Genomic DNA, 18357 nt, shown 5'->3' with positions numbered 1-18357 from the left:
TGAACTGAGATCTTCCTAAATCCAGGCCTAGTGCACTATCTGCTGCACCACTAGTTGCCCTGTTAATTGTGTTTCTACCTTTATAACATTATGCACAAAAGGCTGTGTATAATGATATTTTCATCAAGGATATTTGATACCAGTTTAAGTCATTTTCATAAAGGTTCTAGAGATGATCTAAGAATGATCATTAGTGACCTTTGAAAGTTCCCCTTTTAAAGTAATAATACTCTGAGATTTTTTCCTAGTCATTTGATTCCTTCTGAGGCAAGTCCATTTAGCATTCTACCAATGGATTGGTCCCAAGGTGATAATAACCCATTGGTCTTACAAGTTATGTTAAATAGGGTCATTTTAGTTTAATTCCTTACTTATTTCTTATTTATTCCCTAAATGTTCCTTTCTTCATAGAATGTCATTGCCATAGCTTTGCCCTGTCTATATAAAATCATCTTTAAACCTTATAATACTTTATAGTACTAGTGAGCAGAGCTTGAAAAAGGCCAAAAGAATTTTGTGAATGATGTATAACTTTAAATTCTTGGCTCATCTTGCTTTGGGGCCAACATTCTCAGGGGACAGGTTTCTGAATATAGCAGAAACATCCTAGTTTAGTAAATCTTTTCAAAGCAAACACAATCACCACCCCCCTCCAAGACATTTGTTCTGCTACCCTTTAAGAAGTCAGTAGAACAAATATTTATCATTCTCCATGACACCTCATCCCTCCTTTCGTCACAAAACCAAATGGCTGGAGTCATTCTCCTAAATTACATTTTCACAGTTTTTCCTCAAAGGTGCCTAAGTCTTTGGTTGTTACTTGATCTCACAAGCTCATACCAAACCACTTAGTGCTTTTTCATCCTGATGGAAAAGATCTCCTAGGGTGTGGGTTGGACAAACAGCAAAGAAAATCATCAGGTACCAGGAATATTCAGATGTGAATCTCTTGGATTCTAGTATTTGCTTTAAGAAAAATACTTTTGGCAAATCAAATGGGAAAATGTGCTGTTATAATATTTTTTAATGCCAAAGCTTAGGCTTTCTATTCTAAATACAACCTGCCTTAATGTTATTTATCATTTGGGTTGTATGATGCATCTCTGAGGTCATTAGCAGATACAAACTAGTATCCTGCTAATTTGCTTATTAATCATTGGCCACAGAATGCTATATAACATTGTTCTTTAACATTGCAGGAAGTTAGGATAATTTTCTCTCTTAAATTAGGGATTTAAATTAAACTTCCTTTTTCCTTACTACCCCTGACCCCTAAGTTAAAAGCATTATAAAGGCTACCGGCCTTTTCTTGAAAGTCTGGTGGTATTAGACATTGAGGGAATTGTATGAAACTGCAGGGCGTCAGTGAGACTTAAGGTCTGGTTTTTGCCAAGCCTAACAAAGAACAGATTTTATTGTGTAACAGAGGCTATAAACTTCTTCTTCTTAAAGTGAAAGCATGAAAGCAAGTCCTCAAATTTTCAAAGATGTTAATGAAATTTAGCAGCAGCTAACAGGACCTTTAAGATACTATTAAGAGAGGAGCACCTTTTTTATCTCCTGCTTGTAGAAGTAGCTTTTTGGAGCTGTGTATTACTGGTCCATTTATTTAGCCCAATGGGAGGATAATTGCAAGGAATATAAAAGATTTACTTGATAATTTAAATATTTCTCTTATTGCATTTCAGAAATCAGTAAAAATTAATTTCTTTTGAAGCTTCATAACAAGGAGGTCTCCAGGAAATAAGCTTAAGTTTGACAGTAAATTTGAAAAGTTTGGTCCATTATTGACTAAAGCAATACTGTCCATACCCAATAGGTTTCAAACTTAGTTCATTGCTACCCTTGTTAAAACTGTGTTTTTGTTAATAGCAATCTATATGAGTAACCATATGTTTCCTGTGATTTCCTTTTTTAGTTATAGGAAATGGCAATAAGGAAAATTTATAAAATAAAGGTGCCAAAGAAAACTAGTCCATATGGTGCCTATTTGGTTATCTCAGTGCCACAGAAACTGTATTGACTGCCATATATAGATTCCCTGGATTCCTCATTAGCTCCTATTAAGGGAAATAGGAAGGTTGGAATTAGTGGTGTAGTGATTCTCAACATCAGCTCAGGGGGATCTCCAGTTATCTCAAAGGGCATTATGAAATTCTCACAACAAAACGTATTAAAATTCACTTTAATTGAAAAAAAATGTTTCCTAGTTCTACCCTCTTAGTCATCCTAAACAAGTCTAAAACCCAACTGACATGACAGTTTCTGCTTCTTGAAGCCAGTGATTGGATCCTACCTAAATCTTCTTGGCTCTAGGCTAACACACCCAATTTCTTCACCTGATCTTTCTTTGGTGTGGTTATCTACCATTAACTTGTGTTCTCTCTTTTTAGTGCACTCCAACTTGTCAATATCCTACCTAAAATATATTTCTCAAATTAATACAATATATTCTTTCTGATTATGGTCTAACCAAGACAGAATGCCATGGATTTTGGACATTGCTTCTATTAATACAACCAAAGACCACATTCATTTTTTGGGAGGAGTGGGGAATGCCATGTCACACAGTTGACTCATATTGAAGTTGTAATCTACTAAAACCCCCAGATAAAGTCTAGAAACATTTTTAAACCACATTTCCATGATTATTTGTACAATTTATTTTTTTAAATCTGAGTTTACTTTTATCTCCATTTCATTTCTTTGTATTAGATTCAACTCATTATTCTAGATTGCCAAACTTTTTAAATTGGACTGCTGTAATCCAATGTATTCGCTGTTTCTCTTATCTTAATATCATTCATGAATTTTTTATTATAAAATGATATCCATTAATAAAATCAATATTGCCCTATACAAAGAGGAAGCAAAACAGAGAATTATATATGATACTTTGAATCTTTACTATTTGCAGCTTTTTTAAATATTTATTAAATTTAGTATAGTAGTATACACACTGCCCTGCTTGTCTATTTCCCTTCTGAACCATCTTCTTTTTTCTGTTTAAAATTTTTCATTATTTTTTCTTTCCTCTCTTACTTTTTTGGTTTTTGCCTTTACTATTAATTCCCAAAGTTTTCCCCTAAACAAAAAATTGAAGCTTTCCCTTGTAACAAAGAATAGACAAAACAAATTTGTACATTGGTTGTGTCTAAGTGTGCATTTCTTATACACAATTTTGTTACCATGGCATCTATGCCTTCATTAAATCACTACTAAAAATGCCAAAAACAGGATCAAGGACAGAAACCTTTGGCACTATGTTAGAGACCTCCTTCAAAGTTGACACAGATCCATTATTCAATTTAGATCTTTAAGAATGCTGTGAATTCCTAATTCATATAAGCGAATTATCATTCTCTCCTCATTGTTCCTTCTTTTGTGAGAGGATGTTGTGAACAATTCATCAAATGTTTTTCTGAGTGCAGAGGTCATTCCCCCCACACCTTCTTTTCTTTGTATCCCCATTGACAAACCCACAGTAGATACTTAATAAATGATTGTTGAGTGATTCTAAGCCTGGTCTAGTAGAAAGAGAGGCAGCTTGATGACTCAGTGGATAGAGGGCTGGGCCTGAAGTCAGGAAGATTGATCTTCTTGAGCTCAAATCTAGCCTCAAACAGAGACTCTGGTAAACTCACTTAACCCTGTTTACCTTAGTTTTCTCATCTATAAAATGAGCTGGAGGAGAAAATGGCAAACCACTTTAGTATCTTTGCCAAGAAAACCCCAAACGGAATCAGAAAGAATCAGACACAACAGATATTGACTGAACAACAACATAGTAGAAAGAACATTCACTTTGGTATCAATTATCTGAATTTTAGTCCTATCTCTTTATCTCAGTTTCCTCAAATATAAAATGAAACTGATCATATCTCACAAGACGATTATGAGAAAAGCACTTTGTAAAACTGAAAACACTATATAAATATGAGATATTATTATGACTATCACGTTCTACTTATCTGCTAATCTAGTAGTCCTGACCTGCTCTTGATAATGTATCAGACATTATACTATTCTCCCTCTCCCCCTCATCCCAGTAATGCAGAGTTATGTGTTTTGGCTGTTTGATAAATGGCAATTAAATGAGTTCAGACAGCTCCTTATCTTGCCTCTCTTCATCTTTGTCCAAAGTTCCTTTCCCCACTCTTCCTTTTCTCCCCACCAAAAAACAAACCAAAGCGCCCCCCCCCCCCATAAAACTTGATCTAATGAAATTTTCTAGGTTTGGTGAATTTTAAAACATTCAGTCCAAACTCTGTCCTGAATCTATTTTTCTAAACTTATCATTCCTAGATTCTTATATAAAATTTTCACTCCATATATTCCTTTTCTTTCTGTCCCAAGAATTTGTCATGTCCATTTCTCCCCACCTTTGATTATGCCTTTCCCCAGAAATATAAAGTTTCTATAGATTCTTAAGACATATGGAAAGTGGTTATGAGGAGAACTTTTTGGGGGAGGAATGAAAATTCATAAAACACCTATTTATTATAATGCAATTTGCAGGCCACTTGTTAGTATAGGAACATAAAACTTTATGATTTATGTACTTTATGTACTTTAATCATAAAATTATTTTTTCTGGGAATAATAGATCAAATTTGTTTTTAATTAAACATTTTCTTTTTCCCCAAATACACATAAAAACAATGAAAATTATTTTTAACATTAAATTTTTAAAATTTTGAGTTTCAAATTCTCTGTCTTCCTCCCTGTCCTCCCCCTCATTGAGAAATCAGGCAATTTGAAATAGATTATATATGTGCAGTTGTGTTCATAAAATTATGTTTGTTATATTAAATTAAAGTTTTAGAAATTACTGATTTACAGACCTAATTTTAAAATATTGCTGAAACCTTTTTACACAAAAAGTTATCATTTTTACCCTTCTCCCTTTTCCCAGAGAACCTTCTTTGACTGCAAAGAAAAACTGAATCAAAATCAATTGGCACAGTCACCATTTTGTTTCTGTCAGCCTAGGTGATATTTGATATCCTAAGAGCATATGTAATGTTCTGAACCTGTAGTCTTCCATCTCTCCAAAGAGAAAGACAGGAGGTGTTTCTCATCACCTCCTTTCCAAAACCAAGTTTTTTCCTTACAGCTAATCTTAGTTTACCTGCCTTTTGGCATTGTTTTTATTTACATTATTATAATCATTGTGTCTATTGCTCTCCTGATTCTGTTCTCTTTTTATTTTTGTTTAGTCATATTTAACTCTTTGTGATCCTATTCGGGGTTTTCTTGATAGAGATGATGGAGTGGTTTGCCATTTTCTTCTCCAACTCATTTTATAGATGAGAAAATTTAGGCAAACTGGGTGCAGTGATTTGTTCAGGGTCACACAGCTCATAAATGTCTGAGATCAGATTTTAACTCAGGAAGATGAGACTTCATGATTCTAAGTCAGGTGCTCTATCCACTATACCACATAGCTGCTCTCTTCACTTAGTTTATACAGTTTCCCATACTTCTCTTGAGTTACTCATTCACAATACTGCCCTGTTAAATTTATAGCCCTTAATTTATTCAGTCATTTCTTACTAGATGGACACCCATGTTGTTTTCAGATTTTTATTTCATAGAAAAAGTATTCATATATGTGTATGTATACATATATGTATATATATACATATATGTATATACACACATCCAATCTTTCTTTCTGTCAAAGACATAAAGTGGATCATTTCACCAAAGGGAATGAAAATTTTAATAACTTTTCTCACATTAAATTTAATTTTAAATATTTAAGTTTTTATTTTGATTTTTAAATAATGTTTTATTTTCCCCAGTTATATGTAAAAATAATTTTAACATTATTTTTTGTTTTTATTTTTACTATTAGAACTATAAACAACTAAGTTTAAAGGATTTAGAATTGCTTCATTTTTGCCAGTTTATGACCAGGAAGTTAAAAAAATATATAAAGCATTATAAGAAAACAAGGACAGTTAATTGTCTTTTCTGGACTCTCTATCAAACAGACATATAAATCTTTACTATTTGAGCAATGAGAAAACAAAAGGAGAAAAAATATTCCCAAACTAATTAAATATAATTTTAAAATGCTAGTGATATTGAATTGAAGTCCCCATGGGAAAAAGGGAATATATTGTTCTTTGTGAGTAAGTTTTCCAAGAAGCTGAAGTTTTCTCTTTGATTATAAACTTTCTTTATTTTGATGGAAGTTTTCCTTAAAACAGAGTTTTTTAAAAATCTATATTGAGCATAATTGAACATTAACTCAGATTCATTATTTTAAGTTCAAGTTTGAACAGGATATTGCTGTTAGGGATTTTTTTATCCTTTCACTAAATAGCAAGCCCATAACAATATATTGCCACTTTTTATTATTAAGTTGTTTCTCACAGCAGTAGTCTATCTTGTTCTCCTCTCCTCCAACATGGTTTACCTTGTTTCTCCTCTCCTTCAACATTTAATTTGCTTCTAATCTTCTGTGGACTGAGAAACTAGACAACCAATCCTAAAATTTTGTACAAGCCATAGTAAATTATTTCTCTATGTGTGCTTATATGTCTGTGTGTCTATCTACAGGGATTTCCTGCCTGAACTTTTTGAAGGATATTTCACTGCTCATAAACCTTTATTTAATTTATTTCCAGGTTCTTGGCTGTGCACTAGGTGATTGAGGTTGAAGGAAATCTGATCTCTACATTAAACAGACTCAAATATATATATATATATATATATATATATATATATATATATATATATATAGTTTCTCTCCCCTGGGACTTGGCTATTTAGCAATAATAATTTATATGTCATTTGGAATCCAAAGGTTTTCCACCACTTAAAAGTATTTTTTTCCCAATTCCATGTAAAGATAGTTTTCAACATTCATTTTTACAAGATTTTGAGCTCCATTTTTTCCCCCTCTACTACTTCCCTAAGACAACAAGCATCTGATAAAGGTTATAAATGAGCACTCATGTGAAACATGTTTCTAAATTTGTCATGTGGTGAAAAAAGAATCATAACAAAAGGGAAAAATCATTCAAAAGAAAAAGCATCAAAAAAAGTGAAAATTAGTATACTTCTATCTCTATTCAGACTCCATAGTTCTCCATTTTCCATCATAAGTCTTGAAATTCTTTGATCACTGCATCGTTCAGAAGAGTTAAATCTACCTCTGTTAATCATGGCATAATGTTGCTGTTATTATGTGCAATGTTTCCTTGTCCTGCTCATTTCACTTAGTATCAGTTCATATAAGGGTTAGGATCCATAGTTCTTAAGAGTACTTCAGATATAAAATAAAAATGTATCACTTTTCAAAAACGAATTTTGCAAAATTATAAGGAACAATCTCAATCCCAAAGAAGACATATGAGAAAATACCTATTCTACTTCTCTTGAAGTCTATAGATGTGGAATATTGCAAAGAATGTTAGATTTGTTTAATTCAGTGTTTTTCAATGATCTGTTATCCTGGGTTTTTTTTTTTTCTTTTTAATTCTGTGTTATAAGGGATAGCTCTGAGGGAGACAAGAACATGGACAAATCTTATGAAATTATTTATTTATTTGTTTGTTTTGAGTGAAAGAGGGGAAGAGCACTTTTTACTTCTGAGTGACCAGATTGATTAGCAAGTCATATAGAAAACTCTTGGATAGTTTGACTATGAAGAGTACTTAGGCTTGATAAATATTTTGGTGCTGATATGTGTATAGAAATAAATTTAATTTTAGGTAGTCAAGCCTTCCACCACAATCCTATATTCCAACACTCTAAATTGAAGGCTTTACTTTATATTTTACTGATTAAATTGAGACTAGAAGATCCCCCATTCTCTCTATTCTGCACAGCTCCAATCCCTGTGACATCAGTTCTCATTCATTCCCCTTTTTTTCCCAGTCTGTAATAAGAGTTAATCCTTTTCCTTGCCAAGTATAGCCCCCTACTTGTATCCTTAATTCATTTCCTCCCAATTTCTCTAGCATATTATTCCCACAATTATCACCCATTCCTCTTTAATATTCAGTTTCTCCCTATTATTGGTTGCCTCTCTGTTGCCTTTAAGGATATCTAAAACTCCTCTTTTCAAAAAACAAACAAACAAGATAACTCATAATAACCTATAGCCCTTTTAACCATTATTGAATACTCCTCTTCCCCAGTCAAAATCCTCAAAAATACTCTTTATATTAACTTCTCTCCTCTTACCCAATTTTTCAATCACATAACTAAAACTTTTCTCCCCAAAATTAACAGTGATTTTTAAATTTCCAAATCTAATTATCATCTTTTTCATCCTGTATACAACATTTGGCATTGTTGACCATCCTTTTCTGCAGGATAATCTCAGTTTTGTTGGGTTTTGTGACAAGTGCTTTGTAATTATTTTCATATAGTTCCTGGATTTGTCTTGGCAAGTATATTCCCAAGTATTTCATACTGTTCACAGTTATTTTAAATCAAATCTCTCTGCTGATTATGTAAAGAAATACTGATCATTTTTGCAGTTATTGGTTTCCCTACTTCAAGTCTCTCCACTTAGCTGCCACCCTGATTTTCCTAGAGAATAGTTCTGACCTTATCACTCCCCTACTCCTATAGTTACCCCTCTCCTAGAGGATTAAATCTCTCTCTTTGGTTTTTAAAGCCTATCTGTGTTGCCCCATTTGACAATACTTCCCTCATACTGCACTCTATGATCTAGTCAAACTGACCTCCTCTAGGTTCCTCACACAGTCCTTATCTCCTTTCCCCATCCCTTTTATGAGCCAGCCCCTGTATGTGGAAAGTAGTCTTTCCTTACTTCCACTTCACAAAATTCCTAACTTTTATTAAGATTTAGCTCAAACTCTATACACAAAGCCTTTATTGTTGCCCCAAGTAATAGTACTGTTTCTGCTATTCATGCTCTCTAGCTATTCCCACAGGACTCTGAACACTGATAGTGGGATCTTTGGCCTTACAGAGCTTGGACCTAGGCCTCCACATAACTTCCTAGCATTTCCAAACTATATTGCCAGACCTATCTCCCCACCCCCATTTTCTAATTCCCCTTTATGTGTTAGCCTCCTCTATTAGAATGTAGACACCTTGAGAGCAGGGATGGTCCTATGCTTATATTTGAATAGAACTGTAATTTTTCATAAGAGCAGGGAACTTCCTCCCCACCCTCAAGTGTTAGAAGGAAGCAAACAACTCATTATTTTCCTCCTGAATCCTTCCCCACAATTGTCTGACATATTAAACGCTTAATAAAGACTTTTGTTTACTATATTTTCTTTATCTTATATTCATTTTGTATTTATTCTGTATTATATATTTATATTCATGTTGAACACAAAACATAAGTTTGAGAGCCAGGATTGCTTTTTTTTGTTTGTTTTTTGAGACCCTGATATACCTTAAACTGTGTCTGGCACTAAGTAGGATGCTTGTGTTTGTGCCTATGGAAGCATGTGATCTTAGAACCATTTAGAACTGAAGATTTTTGCAATCTGTCCGTTTTGAAAGCTTACAAAGAGCCTCAGGATTCAGGATCAAGTGTAGCAGGATAGTGAAGAGGGATTGCGGGGAACGGGGAGCTTAAGAATAAGCAGGGACAGAAACAAACTGAGTTGGAGTTAGTGGGAGAGAGAGTGATAAAAATGATTGTATCTCTTTGCCCTACAGTTGAGGCATTCCTGAGGATTTTCACACTGCAACTTGAAAGGTCATTAATTCATCCCATCACCCTTGAGTTTATTTTGGAATAGGCAGCAGAGAGCTATAGGAAGAGAGGAGCAAGTAAAGTTCTTCTCAAGACAAGAAATATATATATCTTTGAATCTTAGAGCTGGCCTAGGTCAAAATCTCTGAGAATTCTCTCCCCTCTCTTATCTCTTGAGTGATGAAGGAAAGACTCATAGTTCCTCAAAGTCTAGGCCTTTTCAAACAGAAGCTAAAACTTTTAAATCCTGTTTATTCCATCTAGGACACTTTAGCTCCCTGTCATATTTAAACTGATAAGCAATCTTGTATACTTATACTTTGTTAATTCAGTTTCAGTTCAGATCAGACCTTGATTATAGAACCAGAGAATACTGTAACTTGAAGAATTATATGGCCTAAATTCTAGGATTAAAAATAAATGGATAATTTAAGTGTCATATGAGAATTTTCCCCACTTAGACTTTTGCAGTTTGACTGTGGCCCCTAGTACCTTTTGAATCCTGAATGCCCTGAGGCTGCTCTTTCTGCTAGCCTAGATGTGGGTTTGGGTCCCTTGGGGACTAGGCCAGCCTCAGGCTGTGGAATGCTCACTGAACTCCCAGCAATGCCCTGAAGCTACTTTCTCTCCAGAGTTGGTTTTTTCAGCCTGAAATGAATTTAGGAAAGACTCAGACCTTTGCCAGACTAGGTACTGACCTCACAGTTGTATGTTTCAAAGGCATATATAATTCACAAAATTCTAGATTTAGAGCAACTAGTTTCCTAAAATATTCAAAGAAAGCAAATTTCTAACATAACCTCCAAAAATAAATATTTCTTTCACCCCTCTGTACCTCAATCCTGCCCCACAGTGGGTATATCATCAGCATTTAACAAATACTTTAAGAGTTTACTATCTTTTATTTACCTACCTTATGGGTATTTTGTATTTGTTCTGCTTTTATTTACCTACTGCATATATGAAAACCATTGCTCAGCAAGATTAACTTTTCTGAGGCCTGCTCTGTTAAATAGGAGAACAAGGATCTGTAGCATCCTCTAACTTCACATTTAGCATTCTCTACATTACCCAGGACTGCCTCTGCCTCTCATATAATCTATATTTTCTTCTCTAATTAGATCATCAGTTGTTGTTGTTGAGTCATTTTAGTTGTATACAATTCTTTGTGATCATTTAGAGTTTTCTTGGCAAAGCTACTGGAGTGGTTTGCCATGTCCTTTTCCAGCTTATTTTACAGATGAGAAAACTGAGGCATATGGGGTTAAGTGAGTTGCCCTGTATCACACAAATAGCAAGTATGTGAGACAGGATTTGAACTCAGGTGTTTCTGATTCCAGGTTCAATCCTCTGTCCCTTGTTTCACTACTCATAGATTTTCAGTACATTATAGCAACTGGTATTCATGGTGCTGATTCTGCATCATCAAGGAAATATTAAATTAGGTTCATTGATTATTATTTGAATACTCACATGGATTTTATTGGTTTTGGGAGTTCCTAGTGAGAAAATACCTTTTATCCATTGGTTTGGGGAGTTCCTAGTGAGAAAACACCTCTTATCCATTCTGATCCACTACCAGTTGCTTCTAGTTTTAAAGACTTGCAAGGGCTTAGGAGTTTGCCCAGGGCTCCATAGTTAGTCCATAATAAGTCCATAACCAGGACAGAAATTTCAGTCCTAATGACTTTGAACTGGTTGTCTATTCACCACACCAAGTTCAGCCTCTTATATACATGTATACGTCTATGTATGTGAAGATGAGTCTGTAGTATAAGTCCTTTTATTGTTATTAATCATTTCATTCATGGTCTGACTCTTTATGACTGTGTTTTTTGGCAGTTAGTAGAGAGTTCTGTTATTTTCTTCTCTAGCTCATTTAATAGTTGAGTAACCTGAAGCAAAAACAGGGTGAAGTGACTTACTGCAAGAAAGTGTCTGAGGCTAAATATGAATTCAGGAATAGGAGTCTTCTTGACTCCAGGCTCAGCACCATCCACTGTACCACCTAGCTGTCCAGTTCAAGTCCTGGCTGACATGTTCTGGCCGTTTGACCATGGACAAGTTATTGACTTCTCTGGATCTAGGCAACTCACTCAGCTCTATATTACTTAGCAATTACTAGTCTACATAGGTGAAGGGTAGTTTTACCTTTCTGGACATTCTCTATACCAATAAAATCATATGTCTGATTTTTAGGAAAAAATTTGTATGTTTTTAGACTGGGAGAAAAGTAGACTGTTAGATGTGAATTGAGGAAATATTGGGTTCAGATTCTGTCTCTGTCATTTATTAGATTTATAACCATAAATGTAAGGTACTTATCCTGTCTGAGCCTTGGGCAGCTGTCTAAAACTGTTCTGATTGATAGATGGATTGCAATCTATGGTAGTTCTAATACTGCAAAATCATGACTCCTTGACATATATTGACATTTCCTCTGCTGAAGAAGGCAAAGATGAATAAAGTCTATTGGAAAATTGTCTATTGGAAACCCCAATTTAAGGAATTAGAGCTTTAAAGAGTAACCCAGACCGGTGTCTGAATAACTCTATATACGTTGCTTGTTTGCCAAAGACTCCAGAGAACTAAGGTTCTTGTGAAAGAGAAGAAAGTTAAGTCTCTGAATATTAACATGAAACATTTGGGTTGGCAAGTACCTCAGAATATAAACCAATAAACTCAGGTGAGGCAATTGTGAAATGTTTCCTCAGGCTTCTCACAAGCAGTTGGACTTCTGACTGGCTCAGGGTTCCATTTCCAACTTATTTCGATTAGTCACAAAGTCAACTTTTCCAATATAGATGTATCCAATGCTGAAGCATACTAGTGCAGGCCAATCAAATTCTACTTGGGGAGGAAATTACAAAATACAGCCATATAAACTAGGAATGGAGTCGAAGTTAATCTAAGAACCAATATCCCACACAGGCTAATTAACAAAAAAAAAAAAGTCCAACAATGTGGTATCCTGATAAGGAATATTTTAAACCCCTTGCTTTTTTTCTAAAGATACCATGTTCTGTGTTGCTAAATGGGAGGGAGCCAAGTAATCCTGTTTACCAATCAGAAATAAAGTATAGCCATTGGAGCAAAGACCAATAAATAGAAAGCAATGAGACAGCTTTTTTATTTATCTTATATCAAAACCTTCATTCCCCATTTCTACCTCCTTTTTTACCTACCATCTTAATGCTCAGGAATAGTGAAATGTCCCCAGAGGAGAAGATTTGAGAGAGCAGACTTGCTGCCATGGCTTTGCTGAATTACTAGAGATTGAGTATGCAGTCTTCCCTTATTCATATGGGCTAACCTGGTGTAAGAGCCAACCATATGTCTAAAACATCTACTACAATGGAATCAGAGGGTGAACTGATGTCACAGGCCTGTCTGTCAATTGTACTGGGGCTGTCTGGGTTTTTTGGCAAAAAGTGGCTTAAACTGTATTTGACCTGATGCTTCTATTTCCAGTCCAAAATGAATCATTATTTCAGATGTTATGTTTGGTTTGCTCTCTGATATTTGAAGAGTTCAGAAAGAAAATTTTTTTAAAAACTTTGAAAATACAGTTGAGTTTTCAGAAAGAATTCTATTCTTTGGGAACTGTTTGAAAGGAAAATGCTTCTCAGTCAATACTTTGTCACATATATTCTTCTTTCTTAGTCTGATGTGACAAAAGTATTCTAGCAATGAAATCTTCATAAAGGTAGTAATTTGTTCAGAAGTTGGGCAGGCTGGTTGCTCTCTTCACCCGCCTCCCCAAAGAAAACCCCATCAATGATTCAGAACCATTAGAAACTTAACAATTCTGCGCAGTGGCTAGAGTAGAGTTCATTGAAGGCAGGATCTGAATTTACATCCAGCCTCAGACACTTGACATTTACTAGCGTGTGACCCTGAGCAAGTCCCAAAATTAACAATTTAGTCTGGAGGTTGTGAAATGAAACCTGCAAATCAAAGTCTTTCTTTGGGTTTTGGAATATCTCCACAAGATCTATAGATAAATTATAATTTGTTGTAATTCAGTCATTTTCAGCTCTTTGTTGACCCCATTTGAGGATTTCTTGGCAAAGTATGGTATTGAAGTGATTTGCCATTTCTTTCTCCAGCTCATTTTACAGATAAGGAGACTGAGATAAACAAATTACTTTCACAGATAGTAAGTTTCTGAGGCCGGATTTGAACTCAGGAAGATGAGTCTTCCTGATTACTGTTCCAGCACTCTATCCATTGCACCACCTAGCTGCCCAATAGAGCATCCCTATGAGGTCCCTGTGAGGTCAAACCACCAACCATTTGGTTAACAGCTAAACTCACCAATCTATTCTACCTCAGAGATTACAACATAGGCATTTGAGCAATCATGAATTATTTGGTTTTCAAGAATCAAAGATGAGAATATTATATAACCTCTTAACCTTTTGCGGACTTTCTCTTTAACACTGAAGTCTTAAGGGAATATGTCACTGATGAATTAATTTACTCTTTTCTAGGGTCTTGGAACTTAAATGTCAGTGTACATAGAAGCACTTAGGAAAAGTTGCAGAACCTCTACCTAAGCAATATTTAGAAGACGAATGGCAAACTCTGGCCAAGAGTTTACTGTTGTGTGCATATCAATTTATAGTCCATTTATTGCTTCTGTATTTTCATTAATGTATTAGATTGACAGTAATCAACATGGCAGATGATGGTTTGAGACTGTGGTCTTTTAACTGGGTGAAAAGAAGTGATTTCCACGAAGATTTAAAAGCAACAAAACAAATGAGACAGAAACAGCTGCCTATTATAAGTACATATTTATGTGCCATTTCAAAATTCATGCCTAAGAGACATTCTCATACCCAAATAAAAGGAAAACCTTCACTTCTAAGGCATTTTACCTTGAAAACATGTTTTCCCCCTAGGATCTTTACCTGTTGAAATCTTTCCCATCTTTCAAGATCTAAACATTTTTCCAACTCAGTCTTTCCTTATCTCCCCAATAAGTCAGAAGTGATCTATGATGCCTTATCTCTTACAAAGCACTTTGTACATACTTCTCTTACCATATTCTGTTGAATGTTATAGTTTTTATATTTCTAATCTGTATAGGAACCCTATACAGCTAGGAAAATTTTTTCTAGCAATATAGACTAACATCCCTCTGACTTGACTAATAAGGTCATTTCTTCTATTTAGTAGACCCCACTGCCTAGTTGTTGAATATATATATATATATATGTATATATATATAATATATGTGTGTATATACATATATGTATACATATACATATGTGTATGTATATGCAGGTATGTATATACATATATGTATATATTTACACACACACACACACACACACATATATATAATCTCATATATTTATACACACACATACATATGTGTGTATCTCTTCCCAGATTGTAAATTCCATGAGAGAAGGGAAGGATAGTTTTAACTAGGTTCATATTTCACCTAGGACATCATGATTTGCACAATAGAAGGGGCTTAAATAGTTTTTGAACACATGAAAAAATTAATGAAAGGAAGTGATCTCATCACTCCACTAATTCGCTTCTATCTACCTCCTTACATTATTCTGAATGGTACCTTAAGTGGTTTTGTGGTACTAGAGAAGTGGTCAAATCGAGATTCGCAGAATATGAAAGGTGGAAAGAGACCTCAGAGATCACTTAGTTCATCCATTGTCATTTTATAATCCATTCATTTCTTTTTATAGGAATCTTAAGGACTGGAGGTGGAAGGTAACTTGTCCAAGTTCACATACTTAAGTTAGACTTGGATTTGCACAGAGTCTTCTGACTCTTAGTTTGGTGACCTTTCCACTATATTATATAGGCATTTTGAAAACTTGTTAACTGCCAGGCTATGACCTAAAATGAGGGAATGCCTATTTGCCTTTCAGGCCTCCATTACCAGATCCAAAGTTGGTTATAGACCTTCCATGCCTTTCTTTAACTGAGTATATCTCCCCTATAACATATTTACTCTTAACTTGTTCCTTTTATGTTGTAAATACCTTACTACCCAATCATGCCATCATTATTCTGCCATCCATTTGTTAAGTTCTTATATACGCACTTCATTGCATCTTATTTAGGTCAGTGGTAATGAACTCATATAGAAAATAGGGCCACTAATCTATACATAAAAGATCCCTGTGGGCTGCATAATGACAGTTTTAAAGTATAATACTGGGGCAGCTAGGTGGCACAGTGGATAGAGCACTGGCCCTGGAGTCAGGAGGGCCTGAGTTCAAATCCGACCTCAGACACTTAATAATTACCTAGTTGTATGGCCTTGGGCAAGCCACTTAACCCCATTGCCTTGCAAAAACCTAAAATAAATAAAATAAAGTATAATACCTTTATTGATTTTGTTGAATATTTCCCAGTTACATTTTTAATCTGGTTTGGACTGTTCTTGGAAATATTATTCTGTCTTAAATTATTAGATTCCTGAAAGGAGAACCTGGACCTATGCATCAGGACCTTAAAAATGTTTTAGAGATAAACTTGAGAAGAAGGCAAATGTAGAGAAAAAATATATGAGCAGAAGTGGGCACTGGATCTTTCTGCCTCTTTTGATCTTGGGCCTTTTTTCAGGTTGGCATCGGTCACTACAAGACTGGTAGAGGCTAGGAAGGGTGTCCCAGAGACCTTAAGTATACAAGGCTCTTATTGTATTCCTGTAGTCTCTGCTGTATTTGTTCATCTTCCTCCTGCCCTGACCAAGGCTGACCCTTCCTGCTGTAGGCTCCAAGGTCCATCAAACTCATTTCTATGTTAGAACGGAATGGTTGGCTTGTCATCCCCTTTACTCAGAGGAGGTACTCCTCTTATTGGTCTGGATATACATACCTACCATAGGGAAAGAAGCTCTAGACTTGCCTTTGGGGCTTTTCTGTCTTATTTCCCATATTAATGTCAGGAATTGGCAAGGACACAACCTTGTTATTGAAAACCTGTACCCAACTGAAAACAGTTAGTGACAGTGATTATGTGCAAGCCGAGTGACTGCCAAAATCCGGAGTATAAACTGCATGGTGATTTAGTTCTCATGACACATTTGGGACTTGGAAATGCAGTCCATTATGAGGGGACTTTTATTTGTGGAGCAGTGAAATTTTAGAATTGCCAGAAGTATGACTTGGCTGCCTAAAAAATACAGGAAAGTGAAATATAAAGACAAAAGGCATCAATAAAAACTTAAAAATAACAATAATGATAGTAATAATTAAGGAGTTTGTGTGTCTGTTTATGTGGATTTTTAAAAATCTAAAGTATTATAAATTATTACTTGGTGCAGATCAGAATGTGTTTGAATAAAGGGGAAAATGTCCAAAATAATCAAGTATTGCAGCACATAATTCTGAAATACTTTTGGTGAGGAAAGGGAATAGAATGAGAGGGAGGAAGAAAGGAAGACCTTCTACTCAGGGGGTGGCAGGATATAGAGTTTAGCTTGAGAAGGATAAATCATACAGAAAATGAAAACTAAGACCTTACTGACTTTGTATTTTTACCAAGTATAGCTTTATAAAGATGAGTATTCCTTGAACAAATTTTGCTATGGATTTGTCCTAAGCTTCCTTGCCTCAGTCTGAGCCATTAATCTTCTTGTTCCTTTGTGCAAAGAGTTTTTCGGTTCCCTTCTGGAGTAGTTGTAAGAGGAAATTTTACCCGATTTGGACCCATTTCAACCCTTCTCAAATCCCTGCCTGAGTTCCCCTGCCCTGGCCATAACATTTTTGTTAGAGGGATTACTGAGGGTCTGAGCTGTCCATTGGAATGAACATTCTGTATCATAGTAAATCCAAAATGTGTGTTCATGACCATTGTTCAAAGCTCTGCCTGGATCACCAAGAGTAAATGATGGGAAAGGGACAACTGCTTTTTAGAAATCATCCTGAAGTCTAGATTTGCCTAAGCTTCTCTTAAGCTCAAAGTGAGACATGCAGAGGATCCTAGATTTAAAGGTATAAGAAATCTTTTGTTACTGTTGTTCAGTTATGTTTGCCTTTTCTTTACTCCATGAATGCCATAGTTCAACATTTTTTGGCAAAGATACTGGAGTGGTTTGCCATTTCTTTCTCCAGAGGATTAAGATAACCAGATCAAACTACTTGTCCAGTAATGTCACATCTCTACAAAGTGTCTGAGGCTGGATTTGAACTCAGGTCTTCCTGACTCCAGACCCAATGCTATATCCATTCATTGAGTCACTTAACTGCCTCTAAGAAGTCTTAGAAATCATCTAATAATAACCCCTTAATTTTTCATTTTCAGATAAGGAAAGAACTGAGGCCAAGAAAAGTCGAGCATCTTCCATCAAGCATAAATTCATCCTGACTGTTCATTTTTGGTTAAAAGGTATGATATGTAGCTCTGCTGTCTTTTCTTTTCCATCCACAATTTAAGCCTACATATGTTGCCTATTTCTTGCCTCAGCTAACAGGTTTTGCCCATCTCTTCCTTATTCTGTGTTGTACTTGCACAAGGTCTCTGCTGATATCTCCTTGGATCACTTACACACCAGAATGCTTTGTACAACAACATGTTTGGCACACAAAAAAAAGAAGTTTTAAAGATATGAGCTCTAAGCCATAAGTGGGGTTGGGTTGTGGGAAAGGATAGTTTTAAGGATTACAGGTCAA

At 35.2% G+C, this 18357-nt stretch overlaps 1 protein-coding gene across 4 annotated transcripts in view; it reads left to right on the top strand.

Moving 5' to 3' along the window:
• Positions 1-18357, top strand: part of LHFPL2 (LHFPL tetraspan subfamily member 2) — a 231397-nt gene that overhangs the window by 67167 nt on the left and 145873 nt on the right. For all 4 annotated transcript variants that reach the window (XM_074208395.1, XM_074208392.1, XM_074208394.1 and 1 more), the window contains exon 3: positions 17990-18073. The gene's annotated coding sequence lies outside the window, so the exon portion shown is untranslated. The remainder of the gene's footprint in view (positions 1-17989; positions 18074-18357) is intronic.

Source organism: Macrotis lagotis, chromosome X (genome assembly GCF_037893015.1).
Source record: "Macrotis lagotis isolate mMagLag1 chromosome X, bilby.v1.9.chrom.fasta, whole genome shotgun sequence".
NCBI classification, from domain to species: Eukaryota; Metazoa; Chordata; class Mammalia; order Peramelemorphia; family Peramelidae; genus Macrotis; species Macrotis lagotis.
The sequence above is the reverse complement of the archived record's forward strand: the minus strand, read 5'-3'. Positions and strand labels throughout refer to the sequence as shown.